Source organism: Scardinius erythrophthalmus, assembly GCF_964197995.2.
Source record: "Scardinius erythrophthalmus genome assembly, chromosome: 2".
Classification (NCBI taxonomy): Eukaryota; Metazoa; Chordata; class Actinopteri; order Cypriniformes; family Leuciscidae; genus Scardinius; species Scardinius erythrophthalmus.
Window position 1 is genome coordinate 8,311,376 of NC_138222.1, and position 14,917 is coordinate 8,326,292.

General features: G+C 38.8%; 1 protein-coding gene across 1 annotated transcript in view; it reads right to left on the bottom strand.

Annotated features, from left to right (window-relative positions):
- zfhx3b (zinc finger homeobox 3b) overlaps positions 1-8,100 on the bottom strand; it is a 159,800-nt gene extending 151,700 nt beyond the window's left edge. The window contains exon 1 of the mRNA XM_081358883.1: positions 8,007-8,100. The gene's annotated coding sequence lies outside the window, so the exon portion shown is untranslated. The remainder of the gene's footprint in view (positions 1-8,006) is intronic.
- Between the last annotated feature and the right edge of the window lie 6,817 nt (positions 8,101-14,917).

Sequence of the window (14,917 nt, forward strand, 5' to 3'; positions counted from 1 at the left end):
TTGTCTGTCGCTTTGTAACCTGCCATGGCCAATCTAAGCACATTTGAATATGCAGTGTGGTCCTGTCTGGCGCTTGATAGCCGAATTTATGGGCGCAAATATCAGCTTAGCTTCGTTTTCCTCAACAGATACACGCATAATCGTCATTGCATGCTCTTTAATATAGGCTAAAGGTGTTTCTTATCTGTTAGGTCCAATCAATCGCGAATGCCCTGTCCTAAATATGACTGGGAATGACTGAACAGACAACTAAATATGCATGACCAACCCCTCATGGTGAACATGCTGATTGATCTGACTAGAGATGTGTGCGTAAACTTCGGCCCATCGCCGTGCAAACAATGAATTCCACATATGAACTCTAAACTGCAGTAACAAAATCGCAATCCGTTGCCATTGTGTTTATGATGAAAACAAAATGCTAAAGACAAAAATGATAATAAAAAAAAATGATAATAAAAAAATAAATGTGCGTGCATGCATTTTTTTAGTAGGCCTATTTCAAAAACCTCATGGACCACGCGTGCCACAATTGAATAATAAAGAGCAGTGAGGAAATGAAAAGAGGCAAAAGCCTTCAGAAATAAAGACAGCTGCCTACAAGAGCCACGTAACGTGAACAAAAGGCGAAGAACATTTTAGTCCAGGTTAAATGTATATTGAAAAGGACATTTTGTCACCGCATGCGTTAAAATGGAAGCAAGTTCAAGTCGAATTCGCCTAGAGCTATCAAATGTTTTTCATCTTCATGCGTCCCTAATGACAGAACATCGCGCTTAATTAACATTTTTCTGCATGGTTAACTAAATGCAACTTTAACTTAGTCACCAGTCAACAGCAGAGGCTTTTTGGGAAAGGGCCCTCCAACGGAGGCAGAGCAGAGCAGGTGAGAGTTGTGGCGCATGGATGGTCAGAATCATACACTGGGACTCAGAGGCATTGACTGCACAAGAGCATTGTCCGGCCTGAAGCCGCGGGTGGCGGCATGGGGCAGGACGTGTTACCAGGTGCAATGGCAGCGCCCTCTTATGTTCACTCTGGCCAAGGGGCTCACACACCACATGAACCTGCCTTGTCAGGGATATATGTTCCCTATCTGCCATCTTCAGCTGATCTATACCTGTCCTATGCCATCGGACTGCGTCAAATCAAGCACACATACGCATAAAGTTAATGTCTGATTGCAAATTAGATTCCTTGCTTCAAATTTTATCCACCATCATCAAACATCTAACTTTACGCACGAAGCTCTCCTGAAAGGAGTGTGGCGCGCGCGACTGGAGAGCTTTTTGTGTGTGTGTTCGAGTTTTTGGGGGCAATTTTAAAGCAGATAAACAAAAAATCTGATATGATGGAAATAATAAATAATAATAATGCAGAAAACAACCGCACTGTATAAATAAATAAACGCTGTGAGACAGAATAAATAATATTGCACTTACTGCAAAATTATTTTATGACTGTGTAACATCATGCTTCACATAGATAAAACGACATTGGTCTTATTATGATATAAATCAGCTCGCAGATATGATAAGCAGGTGAGTGAACCAAATATGATGCGCGTCAAAGGAATGTCTTAATTATCATCACATTAAAGACAAACAGAACAAGCATCGCTATTTTTACACACGAAAACATGCCATCTCTTATTTCAAATGTCACTGTATAATGTTTGAAAAATACGCTGTTTTATTTACATGATTATATTATTGTGTGATGTTTAATCGAAGTACTTCTTCCTAAATGCTACCGTTTCTGAACTATAAACATTTAAATGAACTATTAAAACCAATTATGTTTGTCAATAAACACATACACTTGTAATGAGAATGACGTTTTACAGAATCTGATATTATAAAGCACTTATATAAAATGTGGAACAAATATGTCCAGTATGAGAGAGGTGGACGCTCTTAATTAACGCAAAATGTCTGATATGCGGGGTAAATGAAAACAAAATATATATTGCTTTTACTGTGTCAAAACGCACTTTATATTCACTAATATTTGGATATTCCAACGATTGTGCTTATGAATACAACATAGGGCTGTGCATGGCTAAATATGTTCGTGTCATTTTGTTTTGTGCTGTTACACATCATCTGTATGTTTTGTGTAGCGCAATGTCTGCAAATAAAATCCAAAAATCAAAACAATTGATTGATTTTAAGAAGCATCATTTTAAATTAATTAACTAATTAATTAAGGAGAACGTTCCTGGTAATACATAGTTTCTTATTTTGGGTAGATGGTAGGACGAACATTTTAAATAACCCACAACAGAAAGGACAATTTATCATCTTAATTATATATATATTTTAAAAAAAAGTTAATTTACAATCATAAATACTAATTAATCAAAGTTACAATATATATATTTTTTTAAAAATAGGTCAAATCTCGTCCTTCTCTAAAAAAATTACCCACTAACTTTTTGATTGAGTAATTAATTAATTATGCATATATTTTTCTCTTCAAATTAATTAAAATGTACCCTTACATTACATTCTAATACAGTTTTGGATCGTTAAAGTTACATAATACTGCCCCCAAAACGTGTAATTCGAAAACAGAATTAACATATTTGAACTCTAATTGTCGCTAAATAAATTATGCAATAAAAAATTAAAATAAAATAAAAACAACGAATCTCTACACAGGATATTTAAAATCAGTACGTTATATTTGCATAAAGACCGGTAAAATGGTGTGTTAGGCTCGGTTTCATTCGAGACCTGCTCAGAAGCACAAACGGTCCAGATGGATAATATATTTGTAAAATATTTCAAAACAAAAATAATTTAGCCTATTATAAAATAACAGTGAAAAAAGCCGAACATATGAATGTGTCAATTGAATATAAAACACCTGCGTGCATCTGTCTCTCTCTCTCTCTCTCTCTCTCTCTGTGTGTGTGTGTGTGTGTGTGTGTGTGTGTGTCACCGATCATTTTATCTATTATGACTTTAGTCCAAAATCTACCTGGGCATTTTGTTGGCTAAATTCAAGCATAATTTGTTTTGTCGATATAAGACACGAGCTCTGAGAAGAAACACGCCCACACATATAGGCTACATACAGTCATTTATGTTTCTCAGTAAGTGTACTATCTTCATAAAGCAGCAAAAGCACATTCAAACAAACCTTTAAAAATCCAGGAACGGATCATATTCACTGTCTGCGCGGTTAAGCAGTGCAAATGTCTCTGTTCACGGTCGTGCAACAATCAGAAAGAAAAGCAGCCTGGAGCAAGTCTGCGTCCAGAGGAGCTACAACTGCAAAACCAGCTCATCCTCATACCGCCGATTCTCTGCAACCTCCATTTTATCTTTGTGCAGGTAAGAGAATAACACAAACATAAATCTCAGGAATCAAGAAAAATACTTTCCCCGCATCTCGATATCATCATTCAATATAGATTGAGTGAAGCGTGCAATCTGCGTACTTCAGGCCTGCACCTCCAACAATATGCGTCTTCACTACATTGCTACCCATTAAATTGAACAATTCACATATGAACATATAATAATAATAATGCACAAATATGGCCACCTGACTGTCCTGTCCATAAAATAAGAGAATACACATATTTATAGAAAAAATATGGTCTGTTAAAGCAAAGCTTAATATATAGGCCTATATGTCCACAGTCCCCAAACAAGTTTCATGTATAGCAGATGGAAGCAGAAGACACTGAAGGGCAACAGCGATGTAGGGCTCCCGCCAAGGGTCACCGTGTAAATCCTTCCCCACTTCCATCATCTGACAGCTATGGCAGGATTATGTGCAAAGCTTTGCTCAGGAAATCATTTCATCTCAAAGAGAAGACCCCGAGTCTCCAACCGAGAAATACAGTGATTTCATGACCCAAATGCCACGAATAGTTAGCTTAAAAATTAGACAGATGACATTTTGTTGACAAATCTTTTCAAAGACAAATGAAAGAACAAACCCAGGAACAAATTCTTCCATGCAGCCTTGTATTGTGTGTGTGTGTGTGTGTGTGTGTGTGTGCTGGATTTTAAAGCCTCACAATTATTATATTTAAACACATATAAACAGTTACCAGTCAAACATCTAAAAAGTCATTAAGACATCATTTAATTATGAGTAAAATACTTAAATATGTAAATTAAATGTGAAATATCCTGAAGACGAAAATTATGCGTGAAGTCTGAATAAACAGAAAAGTGACAAAACATGAAATGCAGACAAAACAAATATCTACAGTATTGTAACAAACAATTTGTAATGCATTTCTGAATGTAATATGAATCATTTATTTGGATAATGGTAACACTTTACAATAAGGTTTCATTAGTTAATGTATTAACTAACATGAACTAACGACGATAAATACATTTATTACTGTATTAACGTTAGTTAATAAAAAAAACAGCTGTTCATTGTTAGTGCATTAACTAATGTTTACAAATACAACTTTTGATTTTAATAATGTATTAGTAATTGTTAAAATTAAAATGAACAAAGCTTAATAAATGCTGTAGAAGTGCAGTTTATTAGTTCATGTGAAGTAATGTAGTTAACTGATGTTATTATAGTGTGTTACCCAGATAACAATAAATATAGTTTAAGATGGTCTGTAATTGATGCTTTGTGCAAATGTAAAACAATGCATTAATAGCTATTAAAGTGATTATGTCGACCATAATGAAAAAATATTTGTAAAAAAAAATTCTATTCTGAAATATACATATTGTGTTCAATATCCTAATTCACAAATTGAATGTACAACAATATAAGAATAAGAGCAAACACGAGTAATTAAGGAACGAGGAAAAGGCCAAGTGGAACAACATGGAGCAGAAAATGCTGCCAAAGCCTAAAACCTGCAACTAGTCTTGTGGGTGATGTAGCTGGGGTATAATTGCAAGTGACCACAGCGGCTGGAACATAGTTGCACGGTGCTTAACCCTGCCATTTCCCCCGTCCCTGTGACCTCCAGGACGCGGAGGCAGGTGGGCTTCTGCAAAATTGTGTGGGGGTAGGGTTGACGTCAAAAGGGGGGCAAGCTGTGCATCGCGACCAGTAACACATGAATGCTGGCCCCGTAAGGGTCGACCGAGACCCCGTCTGGCCTCGGAGCTCCACACGCCCATAAAACAAGCCATTAAAAAAGCCGTTCACGGGCAAAGCATGAGCTCGTTAGGACAATTAACAAGAGAGGTGTTTAACTTGGCACTACATTAACACTCCAGGAGGGACTCTGCCTAAAAACAGGCCACCAAACAACACGACTGTGTGTGTGTCCCCAACACACAACATCACACAGAAAATTCAACGCCGCATGAAGTCCAGCTACACAGAGAGTAAACCTTTACAAATAAAAATAATAAATGACATACGGTATATGTTCCCCAGCCAATCAAAAGCATTAAAATGAGCAGTTTAGCCTTACGAAATGACCGAGACACTACTGCATTATTAGAGATGCATTATGAAGGCCACAAACACACAAATGCATCCGCTATCTCTCCGCGGATAAACAAAGCATCGGGACGTCCCTTTCAGGAACTGGACGACGGCATCGCCGCCACAATATTAGTCAGTACAGCGAGGCCAGCGGGAATTATTCCTCTATTTTTGTCTCACGGATCTAGCCGGGCAAGAGACAGGAGCCGGGCTGTGTCAAAATGACACATTCAACTCATCCATAATGAAAGTAAATAAGAAGTGTGATAATCTGCATTTCATGTATTTTTTGTGGGCTCTGCGATATGCGGAAATTCGTTCCTTGCAAAGAGCCTATGACCAAGAGAGATAAAGGGAATTGCTTCTCCCATCCTCTGTTTAGAATTGTAAATATGGCGTATAGGCATTGCTGCTGTCCAATTACATATATCTTTCATGTATGAAATCATGCATGGCTCTTTTTACCGCGAGGCCAAGGAGGGCCGGCACAAAGGGAGCGACCCCGGCCGCAGTGCAGTACATCCCTCATGCAGAGCGGGGTCTGGTGCCGGAGCCCTGGGCTAAGAGCACTGTTCCATTAGCGCTCTCGGATGGAGGGAAAAAAGGCGGGTGAGGAGGAGGAGGGAGGGGGGAATTGGCTCTCCTGACGGGGGCGTTCACCGCTTATGACTTGTGCTGACTTACATTCGTCCTGTTGTGAGCGTGCCTGACCCCCTCAGACCCTGTACCTTTGACGTAGCCTCTTCGCAAGAGCCCATTTCGGAGTCGCTAATTAGTTTAGCAGAGATGGATTTTTTTTTTTTTTTTTTTTTTGCTTAATGCATTAAAGTGTTGCATTTTTTTTTAAGCAAAAAATAATAAATGAGCAAGATGCACGAAAAGCTTTAGTGCTCCATCTGTTAGGTTATTTATTTATTTGCTTTCTCTTTCCCCACAAATGACAGCTCCCCACTGTGTACTAATATCAAATGACCTAAATTTGGCAAAATTACTTTGAACTTTTCAAACAAAGGCCCTGCTCTCTTTTCGGAACCTGGCTGATTCCCAGAGTGTCTTGCCTCCTTGCCCGTCTGTTTTCTTTTTAAATGCTTAATTCTATAAACACTATTTACTTGCATTCGGGGTTACACCGAGAGCAGCGAATGCCATCATTTTGATCAGCTAAAGAGCATGTATGTCTGTCATGTTAGCGAAACAAAATTATCACTGCTTAACATTTACACATGAATATGCTAGACAGCGGGGCAGCACGGCAACTACACTGTACAATTTTTATAGAATTAACTTAAAATGTACTCTTAAATCAACTGGTTTTATTAAAAAAAAAAGAAATCATTTAATAATCACCAAAGACACCAATGAAAGTCATTTTAAGGGTCAACTACTACAATGCACAATATAGGTGAAATGGTCGGAGGAACATTAAAAATGAAATTTGTTCATAGTATATTCAGATTCAAGGTAAGAAATTTGTTCATAGTGCATCTCCCATCATTGACGTACAACAAAATTTACTCTCATTCTGGGAGCAAGTATTAAATGAATAGATTCTGGGTTAATACAAGTTAAGCTCAATCGACAGCATTTGTGGTAATATGTTGATAACCACAAAAAGTAATTTCAACTCTCAACAACAAAAAAAAGTTACAGTGAGGTATTTTCAATGGAAGTATGCAGAAATGTGAAAGTAAAAAAAAACATGAATTCTTATGTCAAGACTTGAGCTGAGTTTTTCTCATCATTTTAGTCATTTAATGAAGTTGTAAAATACAGAATAAGTTAGTAAGCAATTTGTTCACACTAAAATCATATTAGCATATACGTTGTCTTGTATGAGTAACTGTGAGTATTTACATTTTCACAGATTCGATTGAGCTTCTGTTTGTATGTGAATAAAAGCCTAAAGTCCAATCCGTTCATTATATAAACCGATCGAGTCTCTTCAGAAAATTTGGATTAAACCAATTCATTTGGATTAGTTTTACAAACTCTTTATGAACTTTTTGAAGCGTTAAAGTGGTAGTTTGTCAATGGAGGGACAGAAAGCTTTCAGGTTTCATCAAAAAGATCTTCATTTGTGTTACGAAGATGAACGAAAGTCTTAGGGGTTTGGAACAAAACGCGGGCGAGTAATTAATGACAGAGTTTGAATATGGAATATTCCTGTAGCACAACGTAACTTGTGTAGTTGAATATACAAATATGCAAGTGCCAATGATGTTGACTTTCAATCAATCAATCAATGAATCAATGAATCAATGAACCAATGAATCAATCAATGAATCAATCAATCAATCAATCAATCAATCAATCAATCAGTCACCTTCTTTGCACCTTTGAGCCAAACAAATTCAATCAGCACACATTGCCTCTAATCCTACAGCAGCACACATGTGATCGAGTCTTCAAACCGGGAAGCCTTTATCTACAGTGGGCTCTCCTGTAGGCCCAGCATGGAGGAGAAGCAGCCTATGTGGGCGTGAGCACAGGGGGGCCGACTGGGCTTCAAAAGCCCCCGAGGAGCTTTGGGGGTGTTGCCAGCAGGAAGAGAAGTGACTTCACAGCCTTACCTGATGGGGTTTTTGGTTTCAGTCGCCACCGCTCGGAAGCCCTCTCTGACCGCGTCCTTCTTTTCAAGTGTCCGTTTGAAGCGGGCGCCAGAAAGGTCACAACCCTTGCGGTCACAGCAGGTTTGGTGCAATGGCAGGCGGATGGCCGCAATCTATCGCTAGTGCTAAAGCTATCAAGGTCTTCGTCTTTTGTTTTTTGGTCTGTTGGTTTATTCAAAAGTAAAGAAGAATGTAAAGCTTTCAGATCCAGTGCCTGGGCACTACTAGTAAGTCCCTTGGCAAGGGCTTGGGATGATGTAGTCCTATAATTCCAGGTATTTCCAGTTTCTTTTTCTTTTTTTTCAAAGCTAGTAGACCCGGTTTTGAGATTTGGTTTGAAGCATCCACAGTCTGTGGAAAATCCTTTCGGAGTGATAGCGCCACCTAGGGATGAGAGATAAAAACAAGCTATTAGCAGCATTCACAGCAAAAGTTCTTTCATGCAACTGAACAAAGGATGAAACAAGGAACAGATTTAATAGATTCGAACACAGACGTATAAACACACACTTTGCCTTTTATAAAGCAGAGCCGAGAGGAGGTGAGGCCATTGTTAGTTATGCTCCGTAAGTGAGTGCAGATTTTTCGCTTTGCGTGCTCGTTCCCCCTGAGAAAGAGCCGGCTAAATCTCTTTCAGGAGGGGAGGACACAGAACAATATGGCTTCTATCAAGTCTTTTGAATTCTGTAATAAGCTGTTTTAGAGAACAGAAAATTAATATATAATTATTTTTATTACTGCTGCAGGACAAAACCTTATGATTTTCCAGATTATATTAAGTAATAAATGCATTTCTTTGAGTAATTTTTCCTCTCGTGGCATTAGAGGCTCTGTCTCTCCATAAAAGAAGAAGAAAAGAAAAAAAAAAACGAAATTTCCGGAGAAACTTAATTTCCCCCATAACCAGAACAAGACATATTCCTGTAATAACATGCATAATTGTGCACTCTGCGGAAGATCTCTCATACACAACAACAAAGCCACTTAGACAGTACATATTTATTCACATGTCAGTTCCAACATTGAAAGAGAAAAAAGGAGGAGGGAAAAGCAAAAGGGAACGCCACATGGGGCTGGGATAGAAAGCCGAGTAAATGTGTCTATCATAGGCTATGGCTCTGACAGCTCTCGCCTGTGCTGCTTGGGCTTCAGTTGAGGGAATAAAGGACAGAGAAGGAGACAGACTGTGATTTCTGAACGGTCCCCCTGGAGTCGCTTCTATTTGGCAACATTTTTATGATTATTTTTACCTCTGTGGATAGAGCAGGGTTAAAGATGCTGTTTAATTGTTCCCAAGAGCTCTTATTAAGTTGTTGATGAGGAGCTCCAGGGAGAAGCACTTAAAACTGCAACAAAAACAAGCAGTCGAGGCAGGCGCACTTGTGAGGGGACGGAGGAGGAGGTGCGAAGGGTATTGCGAGATTGATGATAAATGGATGGAGTGCGGAGGTCTAAACTTTTTCGACGCCGGCTTACGTCTGGTCTCTCTGCGCCGGGGCCGTAACCTCTTTAGGCATAGAGGGGGACCAGTCCCTGCCGATAATTAGAAACTGCCAAACTGTTCCCCTCAGTATTGATGCTACTCTGCTGCACTTCATTAGGCACTGCTCTGTTTGTTGTTTGGATGACAACATGTTAGTCTGCCTCAGTGGTCTAACATTGATAGTCAATGTCAAAAAGATTTAAAAGGATGAGAAAGAGGGCTGTACAGTTCACAGAAGTCAAACATGATGCATCAGTTTTAATGAGATGTAAGTAGCCAAACATTTAATATTTATAATTGTTTTATGACAGAAAAGTTAAACAACCAGTGATGCAAACCACAAACTTTTTTGCCTTGTTGAAATATATTTATGCAATTCATGTCAATTTTATTGGAATGCGACAGAAACATTAACAGAGCTTTTTTCAACATATTAGGTGTACAATTAAGATTGAATGTGCAAACTCTAGTCGTTCTAGTCTAAATTCTGGTCTTTTTTCCCTTTCTTGATTCTTATATTATATATATATCTTTGGCGGCCTGGCTACCTGGCCAATGACAGATGGGAGTTTTAAAAACATTGGGTGATAGTATTACAGAAATTACAAACAAGTGATCAATATTGATACTTGATAAAGGCCTGACTGCAATAAGACAAACGATTGTACTGTACTGGTTAAACTTGGACAACACTAAGGGCCAGATTTACTAACAGCTTCCACCAGCGCAAACCCTCTTTTGGCATTTGAAAAACTGAACTAAAGACACACAGTGAAAAATGAGAGCTGCAACAGGCATGGACAGGGTTATTTTTGCAGCTGACCTTATTGCATATGCAGTTGTGGGAGTTTCCCTTTCAGACGAAAAATTTATGGGAGGAGAGTATTTAAATGAATCATGCAAGGTGATTTACTAAGGTTTGCGCTAGTCAATTTACAGGTATTTGCGCAATTATTTACCGACCCCAAAAAAGCATGTCTTAAACCAGACGCTAATTTGCGCTGCTCTTGGTGGATTGCGTTGGTCATTATGGAAATTATCCGGCTGTGTTTTTATCTTTATTGTGCGCGTCATCAGTAGATTACGAGCAGAACTTTCCACTCCCATTGGCTAGTGTTGCCCAATAGCGCTCAGACGCTAACTTTGCCCTGTTTAGTAAATCTGGCCTTAAATGTTTCTAGAGCAGTTCATTCGCATGGGTGTGTTGTAAACGCATGCATCCTGAAAAGCACCTATGCAGCGCTCTCTCAGGCCATACCTCCCCATTCGCACCTTCTGCACTGGGCAGACTGTGGCCTTACGCTGGGCGGAGCAGCGGAACGGAGTGGATCTGGATCAATACCCCAGCCTGCAGCGCAGCAGGGCCGCGGGCCATCCCTGACCTGGGCTATTGATCAGCCGCTCCTCGGCTGCCAATAGCAATGTGCTAGATGTGACACAGGGGCTGAGAGCAGACAGGCGGCTGAGGGATGGGGGAATGTGTATCGCCAGTGGCAGCCCCACAGCACAGTGAAGATAAAAGTCAATTCCACTTAACCAAATCACTGACAACTAAATAGTTAGTGGACGGAGGAATGTGCAAGGTTTCAGGTGGTGGCAGCTGGCTGCATGGATGACTGGGAAGCCGGGATTCCCAGGATTCCCCTCACCTGCAGTGGGAAAGCCCTACAGAAAATAGTTGTGTACCGCATGACCAGGTCTAATTTATGGAAGCTTGTTTCCACCACGGAATAAAACAATTTAAAAGATATTTGCGACTTTTTACCTCACGATTCAGACTTTTTTTTTCTCGGAATTGCACATTTATATCACGCAATTCTGACTTAATAACACACAATTGCAAGTTATAAAGTGAGAACTGTAAGATATCAACTCGCATTTGCAAGTTAAAAAAAAAAAAGTCAGAATTGCGTGATATAAACTCAAAATTACAAGAAATAAAGTCAGAATTGCGAGATATACTTTTTTCTCGCAATTGCGACTTTATATCTCGCAATTCTGACTTTTTTTCCCTCCGAATTGTGAGATATAAAGTCACAATATAAATACAATACAATTTCTATTAAATTAGAAAAAAATGTTTTAACTTGGCAAGTCTTAAGTTTCTTAAAGGTTCTTTAAATTAAATTAAATTAAATTAAATTAAAAAATATTTGAATTGTTACATTTCTTGGTAAATTATTTAGACATTGGGTACTCGTCATATAGATTTAAAGATCTGTGCATGTTTGCGCACAGCACTCTCAGGCGGTGCATCTAATCCATCTTCCAGGCAGCCATTAGCAGTCCATATCAGAGTAGTTTACATGTCACTTTACTGCTCCACTGCCTGTTCATTGCTACTCTGTAGCCAATGGCCTGCTTGTCCATTCAACACCTATCTTAGGCTTCATATCTCTTCCTTTAATTACTGACTGACAGGAAGGCAATACTGAACACTTCATTATAGAAGCAGCCCAAAGACCTGATACCATAGCCCAAGTCTCTCTGGTCAGTCCGACATGCACTGCCTAGGTCAGCAAAGGTCAGTCACCCTGAATTTATCAGGCAGTGGTTGACCGAGCCCAGCCAGGTCATCGTACAGCAGGGGCAGTGACCTTGGCCGACTGCTTGCATCACGTATTGATCCAGTCGTTTATTTCAAGGCCACACTAATCACCAATAGCAGAGTCTCTAAAGGACAGTTAGGCACCAATGGATGTGTCTGCGACTGGAGAGAGCACAGAGAAAAATCAGTTGCAAGGTTTCTTGCTTATGAAAATGACTGAGATAATTGAGAAACTTGGTTTACTTTAAAGGTGTTGTCACATTTGCGAACAGTTTCTAATCGATTTCTTAATAATTTCACGATATATGAAGCACAACTCACAACAGTCACTTTCAAACCAAGCAGGAAGAAATCTGTATATCAATGCAGTGAATTTGCATGACCAACTTAACCCGATGCAAAATCTGCATGGGGAAAACTTTTGTCCTCATGAAATTCACAATCACATGGATTCCTATTGAAATGACTGGATTTCACCCGCAAAATTTCACAGAGCAATGGTAAATGTGACCACATAGTAAAGTCTTAAAATTAAAATTGTTTGATCATTCTGGCATTACTTACTTAAGACTTTCTGTCTTCTATGGAACACATACGTATTTTCAATCCAGTTCATAAGACCGGTCTGAAAATCAGACAGATCAGATACTGAAACTGTGTTCCCAGTGACCCAGTGATCCAGTGTCAGTGGTTAACAGCCCATTGGAATGGATGATTATCGGTGAATAATGGCATATTTGTCACCAAAGCATTGGAACATGGCATATGGACTGTACAAAAAAAAAAAAGGTAAAGCAGGACGCCACGTCTCTCTTGCTTACCCTGAGCCCATTTAGTTTTAACAGACCACCTAAATCCTAAATTAACCAAGAAAATGTGACATTAAGTGTAACTGGGACATTAATTTACATTTGATTAAAAAAAAAAAAAGATCTCCCAGGAATTGCCTCATCATTTCAGAACACCACTGCATGCCACTGCATTCAATTGTGTGGAATAGAGTGACTAGTACAATATTCGAAATTTCTCCCTTTATGTTCCAGTCACACAGGTTTAGAATGGCATGAGGGTGAGTAAATGATAAAATCTTCTTTTTTTCAGATCAGATATCAATCTTTGAAACACCAAAATCTAATGTCCAATTAAATTCCAGGAAATTACATCCCTTTGAAACCAGTTTATTTAAAGGGACACAGCAGTAATCAGCACCTGAACAAATCAGTGTTAGATACTCTCATAAGCCTAAACTGTTTGCAAGATTAAGTAGATGTCAGCTTCCTGTGCAGACCCGGCTTCAATAGCGTGCAGGAGAGCGCTTCTGAGAAAGTTTCAGTACAAACGTGTGTGTATTTGTGTAACCGAACTTGTGTTTCTCTGTGTGTTAGCGTAGCATAGTGCCAGTTGCTCTTCAGATCTCTTTCTCGCTCAGCATTGTTGCATTAAATGACAATAAAGGTCGGGAATCTGCGGAGCAGGAGAGACGAGCAGCCATTTCAACCCTTCTTGCTTTATTACGCTTTGTTCCGTTTAATCAAAAAAGTGATGCATACAGATAACCCCCCTTTTTTTTTTTTTAAAGACCTGATAAACAGAAACGATTGCATCTCTAAATAATAGATGATATCCTGGCTTCATACAGACACGTATAAAAGGGGAAAATAATTGAAGACAACAATGTCCTATAAGAGTCCCACTTGAGCAATGCTGATTCAGAAAGCTTCCTGACTTCAAACGCTCTGTCATAAAGTATGGATAATCCCTTAAGAAAGGCGTGCGTCTGTTTACAATTTTCTTCTAATTAAGGCTACAGAATAGGGCGATCTTTGTTCAAATTGATTTGTGTTGGTTGGATTTTGGCAGAAAACTGTACCATTGGAAAAGTGCGTGTTTGTGACGGGGTAACGAAGTAAACAATAACATCCTAATACAATCTCAGTGTCTGAATAAATATTCTTGCATCTGTCTACATATGACACACTTTCAGACAGGAAAACAGGTTTTCAAAACAACAAATTAACCGAGTCTTTTTCTTTCTTTTTTTTTTTTTTAAACAATAACCCGTTTTAGACAGTAATCCCAGTGGTCTACCTGAATCCAAGAGTATCTCAGACACTGCATCAAAATGAAGTTTTGACCTCAATTTGTCTTGACTTCCCTCAAAAGCTGGGCACTTTCTTATCTTTGTTGTGTGTGAATTTAAATCGGTTATGGAACAAATCAATCAGCGCAACAAAGAGCAAAACAGCCCCAAAATAAGCCCCAGAAGGAAAATGGGACAATTACATTTGGACACATCCCTCATGATATTCCCTTTAAAGGACATGTCACATGTCAGTGGCTGGATAACAACAACAGTTTAAAGAGATATGAGCGATGCGATCCCGAAGACCCACGTGATGGTTTATTTGAGGGTGCTTGAGAGAAAGCTGGATCACGCATAACTTCTTCACAGATAGACATGGAAATATCATGGCACCCTATTAATGTAAAAATATATATATAATACTAGACAAATAATGTTTTGTGGACTGGATGTTATCAGGACTCTAACCACCAGAAACTAGTTTAGAATAGTGGACAGTCTTTATCAGTTTTTTTAATGACATATTTTTATAATTACATTTTTAATTACGTAGTTACATCCTTACTTCCTAAAATGACTTCCATTATTGTCCTCCAAATAAAGGTTCATGATCAGCCCAAAACTGGGTTGCAATGCAAAATACAACTAAATGCATTTACAGTAGATTAGCAAATAAAAATTTAAAGGGACTACATGCTCCACATTTTATTATTGTTAATGTTAAAGGCATGTGTTCAAATTCGACTGTGTTTTGCCAC